The sequence below is a fragment of the Bos javanicus genome, chromosome 29 (genome assembly GCF_032452875.1).
Source record: "Bos javanicus breed banteng chromosome 29, ARS-OSU_banteng_1.0, whole genome shotgun sequence".
Taxonomy (NCBI): domain Eukaryota; kingdom Metazoa; phylum Chordata; class Mammalia; order Artiodactyla; family Bovidae; genus Bos; species Bos javanicus.
Window position 1 is genome coordinate 15,444,383 of NC_083896.1, and position 15,430 is coordinate 15,459,812.

At 37.5% G+C, this 15,430-nt stretch overlaps 2 long non-coding RNA genes across 2 annotated transcripts in view; one reads left to right on the top strand and one right to left on the bottom strand.

The window, feature by feature from the left end:
• LOC133241074 (uncharacterized) overlaps positions 1-15,430 on the top strand; it is a 1,297,712-nt gene that overhangs the window by 740,815 nt on the left and 541,467 nt on the right. The window lies entirely within an intron of this gene.
• On the bottom strand, positions 5,991-9,191 carry LOC133241762 (uncharacterized). The gene is made up of 2 exons (XR_009734682.1): positions 9,063-9,191; positions 5,991-6,153 (listed from the first exon to the last, which is right to left on the bottom strand). It is a non-coding gene; the product is annotated as an uncharacterized LOC133241762 (long non-coding RNA).

The following is a 15,430-nucleotide window of genomic DNA, read 5'->3' on the forward strand; positions in this document are numbered from 1 at the left end:
CATGGGAAGGCTTGTGAGAAAGATACCTTTTTTTTCTGATAAAAATATCATACAATATTACAATATTTTTAAATGGAATGCAAAACCAGCTCATCTTCCCTGGGGAATTTTTAATGTAAAAAGAATCTGAAGATTTTCTCTAAGTATCTAAAGAAGGGAGTGAGCCAATTTTGTAATCTATGAAAGTTATTTATCTTCTTATTCCCCTCTGTCCTTAAAATAGGTAGCCCATTAAAAAAAAAAATATTAATGACACAGCCTTTACCCTTTAAAGAAAGTGGGAAAAAAGACATTTATCACATGTCTACCACCTGTCCAAGTCTCTGATAAACATAGTCCTACCTCACTTAGTACTCATAGCAACCTTATGAGGCAGATGTAATTATCCTTGTTTTACAAATTGTGAAACTGAGATCCTGAAGGTTTAAGATGCTTGTCTTTTGCCTTTGTCAATCCCTTATCACTTACCATGAACACTGACTCTCCTGGAAGTTTCTCCACGCTAACCTGAGAAGGCTAACCCTTCCCTCCTCTGTGCCAGAGCTGTATTCTGCACATGATTTTAATGTTATATCTCTGCATTTGAATTAATTTCTTTTCAGGTTTTGTCCCCCTTTACTAGAGTATAAGTCTCTAGATAGTCAGGATTGGGGTTTTCATCTCTCTATTCTTTGTACCAACCACAGAAATGTTTCTTTTTTGAAGTAAATGCCACATTAACTAGTTAGGCATGGAATCAGAATTTAAATTTAACATCTTATTGATTCTGAAAGCTCATGTGTTTTTCATTATCCCATGATGTCAAAACTTGAAGACAGACAGAAAGATTAACGCAGTTGTGTTATTAAGTCATACACTTAAGTAATACTATTATATCCCATTTACATACTTAAAATAATTATAGCGGGGTTAAGGAATAGATGGGCAATTCATAGGTAATGCAAATTCAGAAAATGTGAAACCTAGGGAGCATGTACAACTCAAATGATAAATCTAAGAATGTTCGTTTTACTTTACCAATTTATTATTATTTTTATTATCATTATATAACAATGACCCAATAGGTCCTGTGGGAGGTAGAAAGGTAAGGTGAAAAGAACAGGAAGCCTGCTCTTCCTGAGTCGCTGGGTACCATGCACATGCTGCAGTATATTTTGTTGTGAGTTATCTCTCTGAGCTGTACTTTTTGAACATCTAAATTGGTGCTAATTGTACCACTTAGGATCATTAAAAAAATTAAAACAGAGAACGTATGCTGTTGGCCTAGTGCCTAACATAGATGAAGACAAATCAGCCGATGTTCCTCCTCAACTTAAAAGTAGATATGAATATGGATGTGAAGGAAGACTTAAATTGGAAGTTCCCAATGGGGGTGAGAGGGAGGTTTGTTTCTCCAGGGGACTTCTGGCAATTTCTGGAGATGTTTTTAGTTATTGCAACTGGAGATGTTCTACTGGTATCTGATGAATAGAAGCCAAGAATGTTGTTAAACATCTGCTAATGCACAGGGAAGTCAGTCCCGCAACAGAGAATTATAAAATTATCTGGCCCAAGATGTCATGGGGTATAAACAAGGACATGGGCTGTGCTTTTCTTCATTGCTCAGTCATGTCTGACTCTTTTTGTGACCTCATGGACTATAGCTCGTCAGGCTCCTCTCTGTCCATGGGATTTTTAAAGCAATAATACTGGAGTGGGCTGCCATTTCCTCTTCCAGATCTACCCAAGCCAGGGATTGAACCTGTGTCTTGCATTGACAGCTGGGTTCTTTACCCACTGAGCCATTGGGGAAGCTCTGGATACAGACAAATGCAGATATAAAAAGAAGTAAGAGTCACTAGTATGAGGTCTATTTTTGTGACAAGTATCAGGTCTATTTTTGTGAGAATGTAGATGTAGAAGAGAGATGACTCCTCATTCCAAATCTGAGGAGAACTTGTGGAAGAGTTGACTTATCTAGGCTTTAGGGTGTAGCCAGGCAGAGAGAGAGAGAGAAAATGGGATTCTAGGAGAAGACTGATTAATGGTAAAAATAGTGTTTTGGGGGTTAGACAAAAGGGTTTTCCAATCATCTGATGAAATCTGAAAGAATAAGTGGAGAACTTGGCAGAACTGTATAGTAAGGATGATGGCATAGGAGTCAGTCTCTGTGTGGAGGATTACAACTGAGGACCATTAGAGACAAAGGACCAGGAACAGGGCCAGGAGTGTGTAAAGAGACGTAAGGAGCTTACATTGTTTTCCTTAACTTTTGAAAAAGAAAGGGGCATTTAGAGTATCACATGTCCCATGGCTACCAGGGAGGGGCTTATCTAGGCAATGGAAATAAAAATGCAAATAAAACACGGTTCCTAAGTTCACAAGAGAAAACTTGAAAATTCTGGCAATAAAATGTATAGAGGGTGGGACGAATTAAGAGAGTAACACTGAAACATATACATTACCATATGCAAAATTGATTGTCAGTGGAAATTTGCTCTGTGTCGTAGGGAATTCAAAGCCAGTGCTCTGTGACAAGCTGGAGTGGTGGGATGGGCTGGGAGGTGGGAAGGAAGGGATATACATATACCATTGGCTGATTCATGTTGATGTATGGTAGAAACCAACACAATGCTGTAACACAATTACCTTCCAATTAAAAATAAATAATTTTTTAAAACATAGATTGAATATGGAGAAGACAATGGCAACCCAATCCAGTACTCTTGCCTGGAAAATCCCATGGATGGAGGAACCTGGTAGGCTGCGGTCCATGGGGTCCCTAAGAGTCGGACACGACTGAGCGACTTCCAGTGTTCTTGCCTGGAGAATCCCAGGGCCAGCGGAGCCTGGTGGGCTGCCGTATATGAGGTCACACAGACACGACTGAAGCAACTTAGAAGCATCAGCAGCATAGATTGAATAAAAAACAACTGGGAGATTAAGTATGAAAAAGAATTCATCTCTGGTATTAAAGAAAATTACAATCTGATTAATTTGTAATTGCCACATTCAAAACTGGACTTTAGATGCTGGATAACTATTAATATACCCAAACTAGCTCACTGATTTGTTATGTTAACCTAGGTGAGGTCCTTAACCTCTCAGATTTTCATTTAGTTGTTTGTGAAATGTAATGACTCCTATGAAGAGCAGTGCTATTACTTGATAATCAGTATGTATAAATACATACATATACATAGAAGGAATCTTAATTTTGCCCATATTCTAAATTTATAGCTGCATTTATAAGTTATTTCAATGATATTTTAAATTACTTAGCTGTTTCTAATCCGTGGCTAAAAAACCAATACCAAAAGTTAAACTGAAATGAGATTAATATGATTTTGACATCCATATCTAGTCATTATTAATTTATATAATTTACTAAGTAGCAATTAGCTTTGTAGTATTTCAGAAACCAGAGACTAAGGAGATAAAAGCCTAATCTTTGGCCTGAAGGAGATTATAATCTAAAATGGTAAAAGGGATATCTCTTTGACAAACGTATAAGTAGCATACCTAGATGAAGTAATAACACATTTCTGTTATATATGTAATACTGTTATATATTTTATCTCATTTGCTAATTACAGCTGTCCTGTGAGAAGGACTTATGTTATTACTATTATTTTTAGTAGTATTATTCCCATTTTATGGTTGAAGAAACAGAAGATCAAGAATTATCCTGGCTTCTGAGTAAATGAAATTGAATAGGACAAGATTGATGTTTCTAAAAGTTTCTAATCTGTCAGGGAGGCAAAATTCCCAACAACCAGGAAAAAAAACAAAAGTATTTTTGTTATTATCAACTTCACAATGGTCGAAATATCCAGTTTGTAACAATGAATGTTAATTGTTGGCATAATCATGACTGTGGAGAAGCTGAGTTCTGGAATTGCTCATAGCTATGTGACCTACAGGCTTCTGTGGCATATAAACTTGAATATTCTGTAGTGTTTCATAAGTAAAATCAACAAGTGATAAATATGAAAGAAAAAGACCCCAGAGATCATATAATTCATTTGTCTCTGTTTTGAGGAGACTGACTGTCAGAAGGAGGTCACGTGATTTTTGTGGGAGTCGATCTTGTGACCAGGCACATGGCAACAGAAGATAACCCCAGCGGAGCATATGCTTCAGGGGAGTGGCATTCTTTCTCTCTGACAGCATCCTGAGCAGTTACTTCCACATCTTCTCTGTGCCAGGAAAAGACCTACTCAAACAGCGAGGGCATCTGTTATTCATGAGTTTTATACCATGAGGCGGCAGAAAAAAATACCACTCGTAGCAAAAAATGGTAGCCCCTTGATGAATGATTCTGATTCTCCAGGTATCCTTCCACAATGTGTTTGGAAATAAGACAGGACCCTCTGGAATGTATAAAGCCCCTGATTTCTAGGATAACTTAAGGTATGATTATGGTGGTGGGAGTGGTCGTCTACCAGTGGTCCCCAACATCTTTGGCACCGGGGACCCATTTCCTAAGGCGGTTTTCACAGGGACTGGGCTGGAGAGGGGCGTGGGTCAGGTGACAATGCCGGCAGTGGGAAGTCACAGATGAAGTTTCACTCTCACACCTGCCACTCACCTTCTGCTGTGTCCCCCTTCCCTCGCAGGACAGGAACCTGTACCAGTCTGCAGCCTGGAGGTTAAGAACCCCTGCTCTAAGCCAAGGAGAACTGGAATAATTAACTTAAATAGTGAGAGTAAATGTTCAGTTCAGTTCAGTTCACTTGCTCAGTCATGTCCAACTCTTTGTGACCCTATGGACTGCAGCACACCAGGCCTCCCTGTCCATCTCCAGCTCTCGGAGTTTACTCAAACTCGTGTCGATTGAGTCAGTGATGCCATCCAGCCATCTCATCCTCTGTCATCCCCTTCTCCTCACGCCTTCAATCTTTCCAACTTCAGGGTCTTTTCAAATGAGTCACATCAGGTAGCCAAAGTATTGGAGTTTCAGCTTCAGCATCAGTCCTTCCAATGAATATTCAGGACTCATATTCTTTAGGATGGACTGGTTGGATCTCCTTGCAGTCCAAGGGATTCTCAAGAGTCTTCTCCAACACCACAGTTCAAAAGCATCAAATCTTTGGTGCTCAGCTTTCTTTATAGTCCAGCTCTCATCCATACATGACTACTGGGAGAACCATAGCTTTGACTAGACAGATCTTTGTTGGCAAAGTAATGCCTCTGCTTTTTAATATGCTGTCTAGGTTGGTCATAACTTTTCTCCCAAGGAGAAAATAAATGTTAACTTATTTATATTCCAAGAAGATGAGAATGCAGTGTCAGTGGACAAAATAACAATAGTAACTACCATTTCCTGAACTTCTACTATGTTGCTAGGAGACTTCTAAGCAGTGGTTTATAGATTTTCTCTTTTAACCCTCAGAATAGACACACAATGGAGGTATTTTTATCTTCATGATGTAGATAAAGAAAGAGAGATTGAAGCACGAAATGAATTGCCTTACACTCCAGCTAGTAAGTAGCGTATTCTGAATTTTAACACGGTGGCTTCCCTGTGGCTCAGACAGTAAAGAATCTGCCTGGAATGTGGGAGATCTGGGTTCGATCCCTGGATCAAACTGATCCCCTGGAAAAGGAAATGGTTACCCACTCCAGTATTCTTGCCCGGAGAATCCATGGATGGAGGAGCCTGGCAGGCTACAGTCCACGGGGTCGCAGAGTCGGACACAACTGAGCAACTAACACACACACTATTCTCCTGGACAGTCCTGCGCATTCCTGCATCAATGCGGTTTCCTCCTACTTTCCTTTTCTGGATTTCTTGGTAGAAGAGGCTCCTGGCTGTAGGGGAGGCACAGACATGTTGTGGCTGGAGTGACTATTAGTCATTAGGTAAATTGAGTGAGAAGGAGAAAATGGTAGTATGCAAAAGCGACTGCAGCATAAGCGACCACAGATGTGACCATAGTTTAACATCATTATTTTTGAAAGAGTGTGTGATTTGTATTAAAGGAGACTGGCATTCACTGGGGACCTGGTACATTTTAAGGTATGTTCTTGGGTGGGTGGTTTACCTTCATTTATAGATGAGAAAACTGAGACTGTGAAATTCCAAGAGGGTTGGCTAAGGTTACTCATGGAACAGGGGTTCAAGCAAAAGTCCAGCTTCAAAGTCTTCACTGTTTTCTTAAACTGCATTACCTTCAGCAGGAAAAAAGAAAAGACAACATAGAAATGAAAAATACAGGTTAGTTGTATTTTGCTTGGATGGAAGAAACAATTTTGGCCAGTTGGAATCATTTAATAATGAAAGGACCACCTTCAACACTATCAGCCCTGTGTCCTTGAAGACATTCAAGTTGAAACTGAGAGATTAGTTATGAAAGTAGTGTAATTCTTACCCTTGGTGAATTGTTGAGATAAAACAATTTTCCATTTCCTTCCATGTCATAAGGCTGTTCTAGGAACCTGTGGCTAATTCGGATGGGTGATAATACCAAGCAGTTTCCAAAGAGAATCACATTGCTATTTCTGTTTTTGAGAGGATTGATACACTTGGAATGAAGTGTTATTGATGTTGGGTAGTTGTAATTATTCAGAACTGTATGCACACTGGTTTTGTGCATCTTACACTATTAAGTAGGGCAAACAGATAAGGGCATTATACTTCAAAGGACAGATTGGTCAAGGATTTCTTCTATCTGCTGGTCTTATCAGTGGTTGCAAAATTATAAACAGGACCAGTCTAAAATTAGACATAGAGAAAGATATAGAGATGGTATGTCAAAGTATATTACATGGAGCAATATCAGGTTTGGAAGGAGACTGAAATCCAGAGTCAAATCAAAATAGGAGATGTCAGATAACACAGAATCCAGACCATGATCAGAAATCAGAATGGATGTGAATTGATGAGTACAACTCAATTTAAAAAAATGCATTGACTGCATCTGATGTATTGAGCATCACTTTAGGTGCTTGGGAAATATGGAGATTACAAAGATAAATTTCAAATGAATTTGTCCTCAAAGAACTAGTAGTCTAGAGGTAAGATATCCAAATAAAATAGTTTAAATAGATTGCAATAAAAATAACAGCATACTACTATATGTAGTCTGTTAACAGTTTGCTTTTTCATTCAACATTATGTTGCTAAAATTTATCCTTGGTGTTATGTGTAGAGTTTATTTATTTTCACCATTAAGTCATTATATATCATATCATTATATTGCATGTTAAATATCCAAATTCATGCAAAGTAAATGGTACATTGCTAAAGAATAAAAGCACACATATTTATAGTAACAAAATGTGGATGACTATAAACACAATTTCAGGCTAGTGATACCTCTGGGATAAAATTAAAAAATAATCCAAGGATGAAACATATAGACTGATGCAATAATAGCAGTAATGTTCTAGTACTTAAATATAGTTGTGAGTTCATAGCTACTTATCATAATGCTTCAAATATATACATTTAATACATATATATATTACACTCCACATATATATGTATATATATATCTATACACATTCACATATGTATATGTATACAGACATATATATCCATAGATTTGAAATTATTTATATTTTTGATATATAAAAGGCATTTTAAATTTTAAAATGTTTAAATCTATAGTGTAGTATAGAGACATACACACGCAGAATACAATGGCTCAAGAAAAGAATGTGGAATCACTCATCTTGGCTGGGTGGATAACAGATGGAATTTTTTAGAAGGAAGACATAGAGTATGCTCTATCTCAGGCAGGTGGTTTTCTGAAAAATACATACATGTTTACCTCATTCAGAAAGAAAGGGCATACCAGGCAGAAGAAAAGCTTTGCCTGCCCTGGAAGTCTGCCTGTACATTTCTCTTATCATATTTACTATTCTCTATATCCTTAACCACACAATATATGTGTGTAACAATATATAAATGCTAAAAAAATGAAAACATTCGGGATAGACTGTGGTATATAAAAGGTGGGTGCATATGCGGAACTTCTAGGGGAAAAAAGAGAAGCAGAAAGCTGTCTCAGAAGATTTGATGGGCATGCAAAGGATTTTAGGAACATAGTATGGTGTTGAAGTAGAGGAATCATAAATTTTGATTTGAGTGGTAGATTAAATGAGGCTCCAGTGAGAAAGATTGCTTAAAGGTGGGGTGTGAGAACCTTTGTAGGAAACAGGAAGGACCTTTAGGAGATGGTGATCTAGTCCCATCTGGAAATGATAAAGTAGAGTTGGGAAAACAACCATGGGGATGGCTGGTACTGGAGTTGGTTGATTTCCTTCTCCAGGGGATTTCCCCAACCCAGGAATCAAACCTGGCGCCTCCTGCATCTCCTACACTGGCAGGTGGGTCCTTACCATTTGATCCACATATCTTGGCCCAATTTTTAAACAAGGATTATATTTTTCTTTCTTTCAGTTTCTTGGATTTTATCTTGAATGGATATACAGTAGTCATTTGGGCAATATATTTTAGAAGGATTTATAAAAATATAAATAATTTTCTGGTGGTGACAATGTGTGTTTGATGGTTTTAGGACTGAAATTCAGAATCAGTTTGCTCTTTGCATACGGCATAAAATAATAGTCCCCCTTTTCATACTCATTAGAAAAGACTCTGATGCTGGGAAAGATTGATAGCAGGAGGAGAAGGGGACGACAGAGAATGAGATGATTGGGTGGCATCACTGACTTGATGGACGTGAGTTTGAGCAAGCTCCAGGAATTAGTGATGGGTAGGTGTGCTACTGTTCATGGGGTTGCAAAGAGTTGGACACGACTGAGCAACTGATTGGAACAGTCCCCCAAAATGACTCTGAAGGCATGAACTGAACTTCTCTGCTCTCTCTTCTTCACCTTTGGCACAGTACCAGTGCACATTTATTCATTTGTGGTGTAAATATTTGACACCTGTCCTGGTGGGTGCTGTGGGGGCTTCCCTTTTCCTCCCATCATGATAGAGGCACACAGCCCCCCAAGTTTTGGGGATGGTGGCAGCTGATGGCTCTCAACTGACTCCTTCTCTGGAAACTGCCTGTAGCTGAAGAAAGTGGCTTTGCTCAGCTCACATCTATTCCCAGGGAAGAGCTCACCTTACTGACTGGCCAGTGAGTTGTTTAAATCCATTAATTTCTCTCAAAGTGGGACAACTCTGAAGGAGCATTCTAATTCCAGAATCCACCGTGCAGTGGAAGGAGGCCTCTAGTACAACTGCATCATAATTCCACTCCGTTCTCTGCTCTATGGTACTTTGCTTGCCTCTAGGTTTTGATCACTTATAAGTTTCCTGTACATGAATTCTCATCTTGGAGTGTGTTTCTCATGTAGCTCAAACCAAGTTTCCTATTAAGTGCCTGGCGTAGGGGATTTCATAATTTTATAGATACTGAATAGATAAAATGTTAAAGTTAAAGGTGATATTTAAGAGTGTCTGAGGGTATTTGACCACTGTTTGAATGGTAGATTGGTGCCCTTGAAAATCAGTAACACCCAAGAAGTTGCATGATGACATAACAATCTTTTGAAATCACTAGAGTGGTACAGTGTTAACTCTTAAACAACAAAGATGTGATGTGGAGTCTGGCAACATTTTCAGTCCACAGATATGAGTGAGGTCTTAGTTATCATGCTATGGAGGATTTACTGTGCCTCGAAGCTTTAATCTTAGAGAACATTGATTTACTCTTCAAAAAATGTAGGGGTTCTGCTGACATCCAGGCTGAAGGGAGTTTAAATTTGTATGAAGACATTCTGTCTTTCCTGCTCATATACAAGGCAATAAAGGAAGGGAATATATTAAAGGATGGCCAAGTTTCAGGTTTGCAAAGTGTAAAGGTCACTTGTTTTCATATAACAGGCCACAAAGCAAAATTAAATAGAGAATCCCATTTTCTGGCCAAACTGTGTGGGCTTTGGCAGCCTAATCCAAGGGGCAACTCTTTTTCACAGAGAAGTCAATTGAAATTTAAATGACAATACAAATCAGATGCTGATTAAAAATTTAAAAATAAATGCAATATTTGAAACTGCCCTGCACCAGCAGCATATACACATCCACTGACATTTGGAAACAACAAAAATGAAGACTTTTCCTAGTTTCTCTTTTGTTCATGATTTAAAGTGTCAAAGGAGTAAATGAAGCTTAGCTCTTAACAATAGCTGAATATAAAGGATGCTATTTTTTGGCATAAATGAAAAACAAAAACAATGCAAAATATATGGAAGTGTATACTTTATTAAAGACAGACTTAGATTACTACTCCCCGTGTCCATTAACTAGATGAATGTACTTGGTTAAATTGCTCAATTTAATCTCAGTTTTGTCATCTGTAAAATGGGAATCTCAGTTCAGTTGCTAAGTCGTGTCTGACTCTTTCCTCCCTCATGGACTGCAATACCAGGCTTCCCTGTCCATCACCAAATCCTGGAGTCTGTTCAAACTCATGTCCATCTAGTTGGTATTGCCATCCATCCATCTGTCATCCCCTTCTCCTCCTGCCTTCAATCTTTCCCAGCATCAGGATCTTTTCCAATGAGCCAGTTCTTCCCATCAGGTGGCCAAAGTATTGGAGTTTCAGCTTCAGCATCAGTCCTTTCAATGAATATTCAGGATTGATTTCCTTTAGGATTGACTGGTTTGATCTCCTTGCAGTCTAAGAGACTCTCAAGAGTCTTCTCCATCACCACAGTTCAAAAGCATCAATTCTTTGGCACTCAGCTTTCTTTATGGTCCAACTCTTACATCCATATATAACTACTGGAAAAACCATAGCTTTGTCTAGACAGACGTTTGTCAGCAAAGTAATGTCTCTTTTTTAATACACTATCTAGGTTTGTCATAAGTTTTTCTTCCAAGGACCATGTGTCTTTTAATTTCATTACTTCAGTCACCATTTGCAGTGATTTTGGAGCCCAAGAAAATAAAGTCTGTCACTGTTTCCATTGTTTCCCCAACTATTTGCCATGAAGTGATGGGACCAGATGTCATGATCTTAGTTTTCTGAATGTTGAGTTTTAAGCCAGCTTTTTCACTCTCCTCTTTCACTTTTATCAAGAGGCTCTTTAGTTCCTCTTCGATTTCTGTCATAAGGGTGGTGTCATCTGCATATCTGAGTTTATTAATATTTCTCCCACCATTCTTGATTCCAGCTTGTGCTTCATCCACCCTGGCATTTCCCATGATGGACTCTGCATGTAAGTTAAATAAGCAGGGTGACAATATACATCCTTGACGTACTCTTTTCCCAATTTGGAACTAGTCTGTTTTTCCATGTCCAGTTCTAATTGTTGCTTCTTGAGCCACATACAGATTTCTCAAATGAGAATAGCAAACCATTTTTTGCTGGATTGTATGATAATCACATAAGTGAATATTTGTAAAGTTTCAACATTTGTAAAATATTTGTAAATATTTGTAAAATATTTATAAAATTGTAGATAGGAGAAGGGCACATAGCAGGTTTTCAAGTGTAGTTATCTTGAGCAGGTTCTTAATGTACTTTTAAGTATATGTATAGAATAAATTCAAGATCAGTTACACAATAAGAATTTACTGGCAAATTTCTTAAATCATAAACTCTAGGGAAAGACGTGTGGCTTCTATTTTTTAACTAGTGTTTAAACTTTTGCCACCATTAGAGTTTGGACATTTTGATTTAAGTCCTTGGTCCTTATGAAAGTAGGGCTATGCTGGGAAAAGAGTAATATGGTGTGAAATGAAGAGCCCTGGTGTGGGGAGGCAGTAATGAATCCTGAGTGGTTATTCTAGTTCTGTAATCAGCTGGCTTTGAGATTTTGAGGACATTATTATATCTCCTCACCTGTAAAACTGAGATACTAATTTGATTTTTGTTTCCAATACTCTAAATTCAACACACATTGATCCTCAAAGTGGATATTTTTATTGATTTTCTCTGGGAACTTAGAAACAGACACACATCAATTCCTTTCTATATCTAAAAGTCTAGGGAGAATGGGAATAGACATTGGGAAAAAAACAACCAAACAAAACCTCCAGGCACTTAAAGTGCAATAAGTACTTAAACGTACAGGGAGAAACACCTAACATGTTTGAGGGCTATCAGGGAAGACTTCCTTTTTAGGGTAGAGGACAGAAGTGAAGAGGTGTCTACAGGTACTCAAAGACCTAGAAATGAGAGTGAATATGACATATGCTAGAAGCTAAAAGTAGTTTAGCTTTATTAGAAGAGATTGTACCAAAAGTAGAAGAGGAAATGTATGTTGAGAAGTCAGTCCTGATGAAATAACACATGTTCTCATTCATTTTTGCTCTCATAGTATTTTAAGTCAGAAATGATTATTAGACCTAGAGATATCATCCGAAGTGAAGTAAGTTAGATAAAGACAAATATATCACTGACATGTGGAATCTGAAAAAATGATACAAATAAATTTATTTATGAAACAGAAATAAAATCACAGATATAGGAAGCAACATGCTGATTACCAAAGAGGAAAGGAAAGGAGGAATAAATCAGGAGTTTGGGATAAGCAGATACACACTGCTATATATAAAATAGAAACCAACAAGAACCTACCGTATAACACAGGGAACTATACTCAATATGCTGTGATAACCTATAATGGAAAAGAACATGGAAAAAGAAATATAACTGAATAACAGAAACATTGTAAATCAAATACACTTCAATAAAAAGTAAAAAATAATAATAAAACATTTTTAAAGAAGTATTAGATCTTCAAATACATGTGATAAATAAAGTGTTATTGCATCTTCTTTCTTATTGTGAATGAAAACTCAGAGCAAGTTTTAATAAAGGATTAGTGTTGAATCTAGAAATCATTTGAGAGGTTAAGTAGACGTTGAAAGGTACAATACCTTGAGAGAAAAGAGCTGTAATAAGAGAGTTCTGTGAAGTGGCACTCATTCCTTGATTCACTAAACATATACTTATTGATCAACATGTCACATACCAATTATTGCTCTAGCTCCCGGGACTACGGTAGTGAATAAGACATTAAAGTTCCTTTTGTCCATGGAGTTGTCATAAACTATGCATCTTTTTAAAATTCATTTATTGTTAATTGGAGAATAATTGCTTTACAATATTGCATTTGCTTCTGCCATACATCAACATGAATCAGCCACAGGCATATATATGCCCCCTCCCTCTTGAATCTCCTTCCTACCTCCCACCCCATCCCACCCCTCTGGGTTGTCACAGAGCACTGGGTTTGAGCTCCCTGCGTCATACAGCAAATTCCCACTGGCAATACTACTTTGCATATGATAATGTACACGTGTCAATGTTACTCTTTCTGTTTGTCTCCTACTGTGTCCACAAGTCTGTTTTCTATGTCTGCATCTCCACTGCTGCTCTGTAAATAGGTTCATCTGTACCATCTCTCTACATTCCATATATATGTGTTAATATATGATATTTGTTTTTCTCTTTCTGACTTACTTCACTCTGCATAATAAGTGAATCAACTATACATCTTGCATATGGAGCTTTTCACATGCTGCTCATGGAAGGCAGTTTGGTACAGAGTTATTTCAGGATGGGCTGATCCATGCAAGATAGAATGCATCTCTGCAAAATGGAAATCCCTCCTATTTTTCAATCAGTGCCAAGCAGTCTGTTATTGATGACTATGCGGAGGGTAATTAACTATCCTGGTTGCACTCAGACTGCATGACAGCATTGTCATTATTTTGCTATGTTCACAGGAAAAATAAAGCTCCTTCAACATATGTTCATGTTAACATGGCATTAGTATTACATTTAGAAAGTTTACCTATTCACTCAAGTTATAGAAATGTGTGGCAAATAATTTTTAATAATAGGATGATTTTTCTTTCCTTTGGCCACTATGCAATGAACATTTATAGGTTTACACGAAAAGCTCTTGTAAGATGAAGAAAGTACCAGATTTGGGTTGCAATGCTGCAAAATAACTTTATTTTAATTGCAATCTCAGCAAGTATTATGGATAGCACCAAGGAAGAAATTCAAGTCTTAAGATAATTGAGCCAGGTCCAAGTTTTAAAGATCAAGAGACCAGATATGCAGGAAGGAATCCTGAGCTGAGAATAAGGGTTGTGTTCTCATTCCAGTATTGAGACTAACTTGGGCTACTTTTTAAGAAAATGATTCAGACAGGACAGTACTGGCCTCCAATAGAAGAATACCTATATGCTGGATCATATATTAGAACAACTTTCAAATGAAATTGCTCTGTACAGGTCCTGTAGAGTAGAACTGACAACAAATAGGATTATGACCATAGTGAGAAAAATATATGATCACTACTTCAAGTATTATTACTTCTACTACTGTTACTACCATACTATTAATAGTTAAAATGTATTACTTTATTATTATGGTAAAGGTTATTTATGTTTATATCTGCCTGAATATATTAAAGATAGGATTCTAGAATGTAGAATCTCATTCTTCAGTTCAGTTCAGTTCCATCGCTCAGTCATGTTCAACTCTTTGCGACCCCATGGACTGCAGCACGCCAGGCTTCCCTGTCCATCAACAACTCCTAGAGCTTACTCAACCTCATGTCCATTGAGTCGGTGATGCCATCCAACCATCTCATCCTCTGTCATTACCTTCTCCTCCCACCTTCAATTTTTCCCAGCATCAGGATCTTTTCCAGTGAGTCAGTTCTTCCCATCAGGTGGCCAAAGTATTGGAGTTTCAGCTTCAACATCAGTCCTTCCTATGAATATTCAGGGCTGATTTCCTTTAGGATGGACTGGTTGGATCTCTTTGCAATCCAAGGGACTCTCAAGAGTCTTCTCCAACTCCACAGTTCAAAAGCATCAATTCTTCAGTGCTCAGCTTTCTTTATAGTCCAACTCTCACATCTATACTGGAAAAACCATAACCTTAACCAGACGAACCTTTGCTGGCAAAGTAATGAGAATCTCGTTCTTAGAAATTCTTAATACTACAAGGAAAATTCAGTTGAGTTTTAAAGATTATTCCTTAATAGAAATATAAACAGCAACTATAAGTTATCACAATACTATCCTTTTGAAGACTTAAGATAGTTTCATTATTCTTTGCTAATTAAAGTCCAAAGACTTGTTGTCTATTTCTTTAGAAACTTTAAGGGAAGAGAATAGACAATGGAAAATCTAACTATATTCAACTTCCAACATAAAGTTTGGGTTTTGACTAATAAAATGAAAACACTTATTTTTATTATTTTTCCCCATCATCTTTCTTTTAGTAGAGGTTAAATATGATATATTTTGCAATTAAAAGAGATTTCCTCCTCCATTGCTTAGGGGAACCCAGAGCTTCTGATGAATGACACTGTTACTAACCATTTGAATCCAAACAAGATAAATCATGATGCACAACTGGCTAACAAGCTGAAGTGAGATCAAAGTTACAATAAACAGACACCAGGAACATATTACTTCTGGAGCAAGGTTATACTAGTCAATATGTCCACAATA